This window comes from Impatiens glandulifera, chromosome 1 (assembly GCF_907164915.1).
Source record: "Impatiens glandulifera chromosome 1, dImpGla2.1, whole genome shotgun sequence".
Taxonomy (NCBI): domain Eukaryota; kingdom Viridiplantae; phylum Streptophyta; class Magnoliopsida; order Ericales; family Balsaminaceae; genus Impatiens; species Impatiens glandulifera.
The window spans coordinates 105,955,478-105,968,742 of NC_061862.1; positions in this window are offsets into that span (position 1 = coordinate 105,955,478).

Genomic DNA, 13,265 nt, shown 5'->3' on the forward strand with positions numbered 1-13,265 from the left:
ATTTTGATGATGAATGGATTATATATGCGTCTAACTGTTTTTGATGCAGGTGTATCGAAATAATATTTTATAAGACTTGGTTCTAATGAGGCTCATTAAACTGATTTGGTATTAGATGCATGGTATTAGATGTGCAATTTAACTCGTGGAGTTAGACGTGCAGTCTAATGGATTCGTAATTAGACGTCCAGTCTAACTCGTGGAGTTAGACGTGCAGTCTAATGGATTCGTAATTAGACGTGCAGTCTAACTCGTGGAGTTAGACGTGCAGTCTAATGGATTCGTAATTAGACGTACAATCTAACTTGTGGAGTTAGACATGCAGTCTAATGGAATAGTAATTAGACGTGTAGTCTAACTCGTGGAGTTAGACGTGCAGTCTAATGGATCCTTAATTAGACGTGTAGTCTAATAGATTCGTAATTAGACGTGCAGTCTAACTCGTGGAGTTGGACGTGCAGTCTAATAGATCCGTAATTAGACGTGCAATCTAACTCGTGGAGTTAGACATGCAGTCTAATGAATATGTAATTATACATGCAGTCTAACTCGTGGAGTTAGACGTGCAGTCTAATGGATTCGTAATTAGACGTGTAGTGTAACTCGTGGAGTTAGACGTGCAGTCTAATAGATCCGTAATTAGATGTGCAGTCTAACTCGTGGAGTTAGACGTGCAGTCTAATGAATCCGTAATTAGACGTGCAGTCTAACTCGTGGAGTTAGACGTGCAGTCTAATGAATTGTGAGAGTTAGACGTGTAGTCTAACTCCTTCAGACTAGTCTGAAGTAGAAACGTAATTAGACGTGCAGTCTAATGGAAAGAAAAAGTTAGACGTGCAGTCTAACTCCTTCAGATTAGTCTGAAGTGATTGTAATTAGACGTAAGTCTAATCCCATTAGACCAGGTGGTCAAATGGATTCTGTTATTAAACGGGGACGCTTGATTTCATTAGAGGAAGTCGTCCAATTGAAATACGTCTAATTCCTTGCTTAAGCAGATTTCTTGAAGCTAGCACCCGCCTACCCACGTGCTATAGCTGTACGCTACTTCTACTCCACTTTCTAGTGAAGATTAGTACAACAGCCAGATGCAACCAATTAACTAATGACACGTAAGAGAATATCCTTCCCACTACTTGTTTTGCAAGTATATATCTGAAGAATATTCGGCGCATTACCTGTTGTGTACGACCACGATCCTTGTATTCAGAGTCTGCAATGTACTATGGAGGCGTTCCAATGGAAGAGTGCCACGTATCATTATGAAGATTCGACAATTGGTACATGTTCATATTTAAAGATTCTTAAGGACAACGGAAGAATAGCCAGAACTTAGAGCGAACAAGCCTGAATCAAGAGAGGGAAATTAATCTTTTAAACTTTGAAATCGTTGGCTACTTTTCTGAGTATATTGTGTGTTAAATAAGAAAGAGTTAGAATCAAAAGCATCCTTTAGCTGAGTGATATTATTCATCTTGTAAGTTGAACAGACCGTGTTCTGTTCAACAGTGAGCTAAGTGTGTGCAAACTGTATTTGATTCAAATCATATCATAGTGAATCCTTCCTGTGGTTGGAAGAAGGATGACGTAGGAGAGTTTTCTCCGAACATCCATAAACAAACTACTGTGTCTTTTCATTTTTGTCTTCCTCTCATTCTTCATCTTAAGCTTCAAACCTAAGTAACATTTCCGCACTTGATTCTGTTTCAAGTGTTTACAAGGGTTTGCGTAGAATAGAAAGTGAATTAAATCCCTAACAATATTTCTTTCAAACAGTTTTTCATAAGCCTTAATCAATCGCCAGACCCCCGTCTCTATTGATTAAGCTGATCCTATCATAGTTTAGTTTATAAGAATTTACAGGTCAATTCATAAGAATTCATATTTCAGTTTATATAACATTACAATTCAGTTTATAAGAAACTATAGTTCAGTTTAAATAACAACACAATTCATTTTATAAGAAAATACATTTAAGTTTAAATAACAATACAACCCATTTTATAAGATATTATCGTTCAGTTAATAAGATATTACTGTATAGTTTAAATAACATTATAGTTTAATTTAAATAACATTACAGTTAAGTTTATATAACATTACAATTTAGTTTAAAACAAATTATAGTTTAGTTTAAATGACATTACATTTCAGTTTATTAAGCATTATTGTTTAATATCAGACATTACACTTCAGTTTATTAGACATTATGTTTCAATTTATGAGACATTACAGTTTATTTTATATAATATTGTATTTCAGTTGAAAACACATTATAATTTAGTTTAAATGACATTACATTTTAGTTTATCAAACATTATAATTCAATTTATCAAACATTACAATTTAGTTTATCAGACATTACATTTCAGTTTATTAGACATTATAATTCAGTTTATCAGACATTACATTTCAGTTTAAAATATATTACAGTTCCATTTATAAGGCAATTTATTTTAATTTAAATCACATTAAAATTCTTTAGTATTTGGACATTACAATTTACAAAAATAAGACATTACAGTTAAGTTTTAAAAATATTACTTGTTAACGTATTCAAGTCATCTTTGTTGGTTCTGATAATTTGATTTTCTAAAAATAGTTATGAAAAAATGAAACTCTGGAAAATATTGAGAAGGACAATAATATTTGTTAAAGAGGAAAATTCTTAAGAGTCTTAAGTTTTATATATCAACATTTACAAACAACCTTTATAAATGAGTAATTAACCTAAAAACCCTAAATTACTTATACATACAGGCCCAAACCTAAATAAACCATAACTGCATAAAAGACAATAAAGACCAACAACTCTCAATTTAAAGACAGTCAATTCTTAAATTTACAATCTCCCTCGTAAGCTTGATTTTGTTCGAGATTCTTTACGCCGAGCAGCTCTCGCATCTTCACAAATTTGACTATTGATGGTGTCTTGGTGATAATTTAGGTACATTTCTCTCTAGTGATTACGAACTCTACAACGATCTTTCGGTCTCGACAAATTGATGGATGAAGTGGAACTGAGTGTCGATGAGTTTATTGCGTCCATGAAACATCGGGTTCTTCATTAATGCTATTGCGCACTTGTTGTCGACATAGAGTGTTACCGGACTAGGCTCGCATCCAAGTACCTTACTCAACAAATTTCTTAGCCAAATTTCTTGACACGACACTACAATAGTTATCATAAACTCCGCCTCACATGAAGATAAACAACAATGAAACCCTATCAAATTCTACAATAACTCGAGAATGGAAGAAACGTGTAGCTAATGAGAAGAAAGTTCTCAAATGGGCTAAAACTTCAGAGGTGGCTGAAGCTCTAAAAAGAAATGATCTTGTTGAAGCATGCTTATGTGGAAGAGCATTATTCCCAATTCTTGAAGCCAGAAAAGCTAATTTTAACCCTGTTGAGAAAGGTTTTGAAGTAGAAGTGAAAGTGTTGAAGAGACTGGATGACATCATGGATAATTACGTCTCGGTGGCTACCCCACACATTCATCGAGCTAATTGCTCTGGAGCAAAACCTTTTGATGATGATGAACCGATGGATATTCTTGATGCTAATGATGATGCCGATGAGCTAGATGTTGCTCTTTTGATTGAATTTGGGAATCTTTCTGCTGAAGAAAGATGTATTTTGGATAAACCCATTCAAGAGAATCCTCATGAAGAAGAAGAAGATGTGATTGTTCAAGAGCCTGAACAAGTTCTTCTAACGAATGAAGAAGTGGTTGAAGAAGATGTTGTTGAGGAGGCTGCTCAAGCTCCTTTTGATGAAAATAATGTGATATCCCCTGTTGTGAGAATAGAGGAAGCCCAAGAGAAGGTGGCTGAGATAACTCAGCCAGAGATTATCAGATCTGAGGGAGAACCCTCCAAAGACAAAGATAATGAAGATGAGAGTTCCTCGTCTAAGAAGGAACAGGACCAATATGCAAGCTATTCCAGGCCCCTTCCATTCCCCAATATCATTGCGGGAAGTGTTCATGAAAATGTCAACAATCCTCGTCACTACTCTGGAGATTTGTATGAAAGATTTCAGAGAGCTGAAAGTGAACTGCTGAAAGAAAAGCAGAATGAAGCTGATAAGGTAGTTGAGAAGAATCAACCTGAGCAATCCATGCAGATTCATACTAATTTTGAACCGATTCAGAGTATGGCAGAAGAGTCTCAAGAGAATTCATCAAATGAAGAATCCTCTTCTGAAGGTATCAAGCTTTAAAGTTTATGACTTCTGTGCTCTCATCTCTTCAGAAGAGCATGATAAAGGCTTTGAAGACCCAGGAAGAAGAAAGAAAGGAATTTGTTGAAGTTATCAAAGTTCTTACTGAATTGGACAATACTCTGAAGAAGAACACATATGAGACTCACGTCTCAAATTTAAACTTCTCCAAATTTGAAAAGAAGCTCTACAGCCGTCAATCTGAAATTATGGAACTTGAAAGGCACATCAATGATGATCGTCATAGGGAGACTATGAATGAATTCAACCTGATGAAGAATCAGATGGTGGAAATTCAAGGTTGTTTAAGAAGAATAGATGGTGAACGACATGAATTTGCTGATTCTATTGCAAGGAAGTTTCAAACAAAGGAGAATGCTAAAGCTGATGCTGATAGAGATCAACCTCGAATCACCCAAGGTGAGTCAAACAGAAGAAGTGATGGTGTGTCAACCGACACAAGATCTAGATGAGCTCCAAGCAACGATGAAAATCCTAGGCCAACTAAAAGAGGCGGAGGTCGAAGCGGTGGTGATCGTGGAGGCCAAAGCAGTGGTGTTGGTCGCGGTAGGCAATCTGGGTTTGATCAAAGAGGTCGTGCCAATGGCGGTGATCGTGGTGGTAGACCAGGTGGAAGCGGCCGTGGTGGTCGCAGTCTTCCTCCTTTTCTAAATATGTTATCTGGTCAAGACATGCGTCCAACCGATCCTCGAGTTAAAAGGGAAGAACAATAATTTCTTTTTTCTTACTCTGTTTGAGTTTCTCGAACAATATTTCTTTGATGATGTTTTGAATATTGGTCTTGGAGGTTTGTGAAGTGTGATGTAAGTGAACAAGTGTTAGGATCTAGGTCGCCGCTGGTGGACCGGGGGTTGGACCGGTTAGCGGTTCTCACTCGTAGGGTGGTGGTTAATCCGGTTAGAGATTAACACCGGGGTTTCAATACTACACAACCTGTCACAAACCCTTGAACTAGGTTCAAGCGCGGAAGAGGTTTGCTTTCAGGTTGAAGCGGTACACGTGTATGATAGGCGAAGTCGGTTTCGGATGATGGAGTTTTGAAGAATGGTGGGTCGGTTTCGGTTATCTGGATATTCGGTATGGTAAGTAGAGATTCGGTTTGAAGCGATATGGTTAAGTTAGTCGGTTAGGTAAAGAAGCCAACAGAAAGTAAATGACACAACAGATTTTATGGATGTTCGGAGATAAAACTCCTACGTCACCCCTTCCTCTCGAAACCGCGAGAAGGATATTCACTAAGGAATACAAATACAATCCGATCGAGACTTATTTCCTGCTCGATAACACTCGTACAATTCTCACTGAAATTGTAGCACACACTCAGAATTTAGCACTTCGGCTTTCTTAGAATACCACACTGTTATTACTTGTAGTAAATGCTCTCTTTGTAATTCTTAGTAACTGCCTTAATGTCTGCTTAATGTCCCACTTGGTAACTGCATTTACTCTTCTTCAACTGCCTCCTTTTATAGGTGAAATATGCCAACGGTCATATTTCACTTCCTTGAATCTGATTGGCTGGTCAGCGGTGCAGTGATTCAGTGTCTCAGACCTGCCGGTCTTCTCCTCAGACCTGACAGTCAATCTCAGACCTGGCATCCTGTTTCAGACCTGCCGGTCTGTAAAGCAAACCTGCTGGGTTTGTCTTTTACTCAATGTAGGCACTGTCTGCTTGGACAGTTGTCTGTACTTTGAAGATCTCCTCTCTGGCTTATCCCGAAGTAGAAGGATCCGGTAGTACTATTTTCTGCAGCCTGCAGTCTTTCCTCAGACTTGCATGGATATGGAAGTATTCAGTCTGTTCCTTTGGTATCATTCTCAACAGATACCCAAAGTGTCTTCTTGTGCAGGTCGGCCTCTTGACTTGGCCTAGGTTGGCCTCTTGACTTGGCCGAGTATCTTTTGATAGTGAAGTGACCGGACTTCTTCCGGTCTTGTGGATTGATCGGCTATTTGATGGATCTGGCTTTTAGGCTTTGGCCGATCCTTCCTCTGTGCGGTCATGTACCGAATACTCTTGATCGGTTTGGTAGCTTGACCGGTTCGGTTTCTTCACTTGGTTTTCTTTTGTTCATCCGGTCCGGTTCCTTGTTCCTGCGTAGGAAGTTTGTTTAAGTTAGGTTTATTTGAACCGGTATGAATTTATCTAACAATTTCTCCCTTTTTGATTATTTTATTTAAAATTATCAAAATCATGTAAGTTTGCAACCGTAGGCCGGTTGTTTTGTTTAGCCGATTTTTGAAAAAGACTTAGAGAATTTTCAAAAATTTTGAGGGAGGGGTTTGGTAAGAATCTCTATCTTTTATCTAACAATTTCTCCCTTTTTGATTATTTTATTTAAAATTATCAAAACCAAGTAGAGATGCAAAACAAGGCCGGTATTCAAAAATAGCTTTATATATTCATAGATAACCGGAAAGTACTAAGCAAAAATACTGAGGTAAGTAAGAAAAAGAAGGATAGTCCCTATTCTGAGTCCGTGAATTCGTAGGCACTCTTCTTTCTCTTCGGTGGTGGTGGCGGTTGCGGCTGGGAAGATCGTGGCCTTTTTGATCGGGACCGCAACTGTTCTACGACTTCCTCCTCGATTAGGTCGTCTTGCTGCGAGGGGCCCGTTTCTGCCGGTTCAGAGATCGTGTTGAGCGTCTCGAGAATTCGAACTTTCTTACTAGCCGGCCTCTTTCTTTTCTTTGATGCCGAAGCTGAGGCTACCGGTGCTGAAGCGGAAGTTGCTGGTGCTGAAGCGGAAGCGGCTGCCTTCTTCTTTTTCTCATTTTCCTTTGCAAAGCCCGCCAGCCGTCGCTGCTCCGTTTCTAATCGTTCGGCATCCGCTGCGACTTGTCTTGCTATTTGCTCAGCATACCCTGGATACATGCTCTCAGCCCTTCTTATTCTCTCGGCCTCTATTTCATCTTCGGTCAGCTGAGGCGCGGTTAGCTGAGTCGCTTGCGGCGCTTCTTTGTCTCTGCCAACCTCGGCGTCCAGCCTTTCCTGGACTCTCTTAGCAACCAGAGCATCGGCCTCTATAGCCGCGGCATCCGCGGCTTCCTTAGCTTTCAGGATCTCGGCCATCTGTGCAGTAAGTGCCTTTACCTCGGCCTCGAGATCTTCGTTCTTCTTTTCTAGTGCCGAGACTCGTTCAATTGTTGGGTCGACCCGTTCGAAATCCTTCTTTAATTCCGAGGTGAGACCCTCCAGAGCTAAAATATGTTGAGCACAATTTGCTCGCTCACCGGCTTCTTCCCATAGTCCGGTGCTAAGTTCCGCCAGACGCGCTTGATGATGATCCACAACTTTCTTTGTTACATCGGCGAACTGCATGGCCGAGTCGAATACGGTCTCGCATCTCTCCTTGAGCGGTTGAAGCTTAGAGACGTTGTGATCAAGTATTCGGTCATCAATCTTCTCTGATATTGAAGTGTCAAACTGCCGGAGTCGGTCCTCAATCCGCTTCGAAACAACTACTTCAAATTTTTGAAATAGATCATCCATCCATTCCTTAGGAGGAACTGAGACGTTGGCTGCCGGCGGAGGAGTGGGAGCGGACTGCTCGGTCTGATTGGGGTCGGCTCTCTCAACATCGGAGTCTAGTATTTCAACAACCTCAGTAGGTGTTTCTAATGTGACCGCATCCACCAAGTTTAGTGCCGCATTTTCCAGGATCGGTACCTCGACATCCTCTAAAGTTTGTACCTCAACAGTTCCTGGAGTCGGTACCTCGATTGTTCTTGTAGTCGATACCTCAACAGTTCTTGGAGTCGATACCTCATCATCTTCTGGCATCGGAGTCTCGATGTCCCTCGGTGTCGCGGTGTCTTCTCTCGAAGTTGATGCCCAGTCCATTTGAAAGTCTTCGATGGCTGGAGCGGTATACACCGGAACTTGTTTCTGAGCGCAAATTGCTTCTAACCGCGCTATCTCTTGGTGTACTTCCCATTTGCCTTTTTGAAGTTTTTCTACTACTCGCGGTGCTACGGTAGACACCGAACCTCCTTCGGCATATTCTTCCTTAATCTTCCTGATACGCCTTCTTAGCTGTCGAAGTTGACTTCTCGGTATCAGTAGGCAAGTTCGGCACTGTACCTCATGGATGGTACTGGATTTTGTGAGGCTTAAGAGATTGTCCTCTACGTCCTCCAACCTGGCGAAGCAATCCTTTTGGCTCAAGTCCTTCATCATGTTATTATAGTTCGTGCTGAAGCGGTGCTCATGCCACTCCAAGTATAAGTTTATAACGTCTTCATTCCGCCTGATGATGCCCTGAAAGATATTCTGGGCTAATCTTTCGGCCTCGGCATCATCGGCTTCTTCCCTGCTGAGGCCTTCATTATCGGCTCCCTCATGATTCCCTTCCCCACCCTCGGTGGTCTCAGGATTGAAGCTTTGTTCGGCATCTGTTGGACTTCGAGCCGAGAGATCGTCTTCATGGACCGTTTCATATTCGGTTCCCTCTGTTTCGGCTTCCTCATCAGCCCACTCCTCATCCTCTGGTAGGTCTTCGAAAACTACCTTTTCTTTTCTCTTCCCTCCGGTGTTTTCTTTCGCCGGGGTCTTTTTCTTTGCGGCTTTCTTCTTTGTTTGCGGGCCACCTGAGGAACTAGAGGCCGACGGCTTTCGTGGAAGAAATTGCTTTGATCGGATGATGCTACGTTTTATTATCCCAACACCGGGACCAACATTGATCTTCAGATGTAAGAATATCTTGCCGAGTTGTACGGCGTATCCCCAAGACCTGTCCGAATCCGGTCTCACCATTGCCATAAGATTGCTGAACACCGCCCTTGCCCAGTTAATCTCTGTTCCATCCATCAGACGAAAAATCATCTTTATTTTGTCCCTGGTTAGATTACTGAAATTTCCTCCCCTTGCCAGGATCGCCCTGGCAAAGACGTCACATGCCGGAATGAGCTCCGGTCTCAGCGTCTGTTTCTTTCCGGATGTGGTAAGCGGTTCGTTGGTTGCCGATAGAAGTTGGCAGGCTGTTCTATATGTATCCTCGTCCATCTCTGCCATAGCATCCATGCCGGTAGTTGGGAGACGCAAACTTTCGGCCACTACTGCCTCGGTAATCTCTACTTGAGAACCGCACACCGTTGCGAGGATCCTGTCGTAGGAGATGGTTGCGGTTTTGAAGAACTCCTCTACCGCTTCCCTGTATATTATGTGAGGACCGTTAAGTAGATATTCCAAACCGGTCTCAATCAGCCGGTTAGCTACTTCTTTTGCCTCGGTCGTTCCATATTGCCGAATCTCCTCAAAATCTACTTGAGAATATAATTTGAACAATGCCGCATCACGACGACCCATGTTTTGAGGATTCTGAAAATGAAAGAAATCGGCTTCGAAGGATTTTAGAAGTGTAGAGAGAGAAAGTGAATTTGTGAGAATGAAGAGAAATATGACGAAGGCCTCCTTTTATAGGCGCGGTTTGGAAGCCAAACCGTCCCATCATGAATGGGCGGGAAATTTCCCTCCAAAACGAAAGGACGTGGTTTCGTGCGAAACGATGTGCGGTGTCTTTGGGCGGGAGATTTTCCCTCCAAAGTTCTTTGCTTATGTCATCGGTCACGCAATCATTTCTTTGAGACCGAATGGCAGATCGGTTTCTAAGCTTATTCAGATATTTTGATTTATCGGTGTTTTAACAGGTCTAAGCAGATTTTATAAACCGGACAAGTAAGCGGTTATAGATAAAAGATGTGAACCGGTTACCTAGATGAGTGTTCAAGGAATTTAAGAAGACTCGGTTATTTAAACTGAAATGATAATGAGATTCAGGAAATATTAGAAAAAGACAACCGATCATAAGATTCGGTACATGAATAAGCATATAGAGACAACGAAAGATATAGTCTATTCAACAGGCATTCTCCAGAGTCGTTCTCTTGCCGAAACACAGTTGAGAATGTTCGAGGAGGAGGCCGGTGTGCCCGGTCCGAACTCCGGTCGGTACCCAAGGATCAGCTTGCTGATATGCGGTGCATACCCGAGACCCTTCTTGGTCAGCACCATGTTCTTTAGGTTTTCCCAGATGACCGATGACCAGTTAATGGGCGATTTGCGAAGGATGTTGATCATGATATTGTAGGTATTCCTGGAATACCGTTGATTGGGAGATTGACATAGGATTGACCTGGTCACGATTTCGAGCAAGAGCTGACCGTGACTAGCAAGTTGGGTTTTTGGCCCAAACTGTGCCACCGGAAGATGAGTGGTCGACAGGTAAAGTGCGGTTTCAGTTCCCACAGGGTCCTGAACGGCCGGGAAGTCAGAAAAACCTTCAGCGGGTAGATCGAAGAGTGAAGAAAATTCATCCTCGTCGATCCAAAAGGTGTGGTCTCGGACAGTCGAGACGATATACTTGCCCCTGATGCAGGCGCTTCGAAAGAAGGCCTTGACATCATCGATAAGGATAGGTCCGGCCTCCTCAAGAAATGGTTGAAGGCCGGATTGAACAAGAGAGTCATACATGATTCTTGTCTTGGTATCACAATTTCTTATTTCCGTGCATGAGTCGAAGTCGATGCACAGAAAATTTCCCAGAGTTCTGCTAGGCATGATTTTGGTATAGAGAGAGAGAGATTTTGTACTTTCAGGTGTGATGAAATGAGAAGGGAATGGCTCCTTATATAGGGTCGGTTTTTGGAGGGAAAATCTGTGCATTGATGGTCAGTTTTGTTTTATTAAGAAAGAGAATCTTTTCCTTGTCAAATCACATGGGGAAGCGGCGGTTTGCAAGGCCCGAGGTAAGTGGTAGTTGAAAAGTGACCAGATTAGTTGGGAGTTAAATATGCGGGTGGTTGGGAGTTATCTCATTAAATTTGATTATCTTGTTAAACGCATTTAACACATAATGATATGGATTAGATGGAGACCGAACACTGTAGAGACAACACCGAAAATGACATACATAAATGATGGAGTTAAAGAAAGCACAAATAAAACCGAAGTGGACGTGGATGATGCCGATATGGTCAGAGTTGAATAGTCTAATGGTGCATCCGGTACGTGAAGCAAAATGACCGGATGCAAGAATGAGTGACTTAACGGTTCCTCCTCTCTTCAACCCGATCGTAGAACGAGTCGATGGTTTCCTTAGTGAACACTTGGCTGCGGTCCAATCCTTCGCCTGGACAGGTTGGGACCCCGAGCTCTTCAAACAGTCGGCTGATCTGGGGGATGAACGCCACCGACCTGGTACCGATTATCCAGATCAGAGTATCGAACATCACTCTGGACCAGTTGACCGGCGTCCTTGTTATGATGGCCGCCATCATATTGAACGTTACCGTGCAATATGTGTAGGTTACATCTTTTCCGAGGATGCTCTTCCCAATTATGTCATTGAGGAGCTGGTATTCAGCCCTCAAGGGATATTTGGAGCCATGATCATCGACGGGCTCATCTGACCAAGAGAGAGAGAGAGAGACTTCAGCCTTGGTGTCGGCTGGAGGATGGAGGTCCGTGAGCCCTTGTTTGGGCAGATTGAAGCACCGAGCAAAGTCTTGCTCGGTGAAGTCAAAGAGGGCACCCCCCACTTTTGATTGAATGTGGGTGTTGAAGTAGGGTGTCCCACGGTACACCCTGGCATTGTTGAAAAACTCAATGACTGACTGAGGATAGATGAGTTGATTATCATCCAGGAAGTGCTGGAGGCCGGTATCCTCCAGTTGCTTGATCATTCGGTATAGATCATAGTGATCTGTACTGGAGCATGATTCGAAGTTCACTTGTAAGATGTTTGTAAAGATAGACATTTTGCCTTAGAGGGAGAAGGGGTGTTTTGCCTTAGTGATAGAGAGGGTGTTTTTGTCTTGTGAGTGTTTGAGTGAGAGAGTGCTCTCTTTAAATACTGGTTTAGGGGCTACCCTATTGTCCAGGCATTAAATGGAATGACATGTATTAGCTGCAGGATAAAAGGTTTTTCACCAAAATAGGTATGTTTGCAGTCTAGGTGTCGGTCATAGGCCTGAACCGTGAAAGATATCAAAAGATCTTCACGTCTTTCTAGGCGCGACCAGTTTTCTTTGAAAAGGCAACATTTCAGAACAGATATCTATAAACATTGGTAGTTGTTCCATATCTGTGAAATTCAAATAATCTGGGATGACCTGCTTCCGAACCAGTCAGTCATCAGTTGTTCATCCCGATGCGGTTAGATGGTGTTTCCACCAAGTAGCCGGTCGGTTTACTCTGTCTGATGAGCTGGGCGGTTCTTCCATAGGCATCTTGAGAATTCAAAGATCAGCAGCTTAAGAAGAACTACTTGTTTTATCTGTCGAAACCGGTTTTCCTTTTAAGTGTCCTTAGGAAGGATCTGACTGATGTCGGTTAAACCGAGAGTAAGTCTAAATTGAGAGAACTTAGCTTCCTGTAGAGGCTTTGTGAAGATATCGGCTACTTGTTGATCGGTGGGTACGTATTCCAGCCGGATATGCTTCAGCGTGACATGCTCTCGAATGAAATGATGCCTTATGTCGATGTGCTTGGTTCTGGAATGGAGAACCGGGTTGTATGTAATCGCAATGGCACTTGTGTTGTCACAGAAAATTGGGGACTCTTCGGCTGTGATGCCGAAATCCTTCAGTTGCTGTTGGATCCAGAGAAGTTGAGAACAGCAACTTCCGGCCGCCAAGTATTCAGCTTCTGCGGTTGATGTAGCCACGGATGTCTGCTTCTTGCTATGCCATGATACCAGTCGGTCACCAAGGAACTGACATGTTCCGCTGGTGCTCTTTCTGTCAATCTTGCAGCCTGCATAGTCTGCGTCTGAGTAGCTCGTTAGATTGAATGATGAGTCCTTTGGGTACCACAGACCGACATCCGGTGTGCCCTTTAGATACTTCAATATCCTCTTTGCGGCTGTGTAATGAGATTGCTTTGGATTTGCTTGAAATCTCCCACATACACCAACTGCAAACAAGATGTCCGGTCTACTTGCTGTCAGATATAGCAGGGAACCGATCATGCCCCGGTATGCAATCTGATCTACTGATTGCCCTTCATCATCTCTGTCCA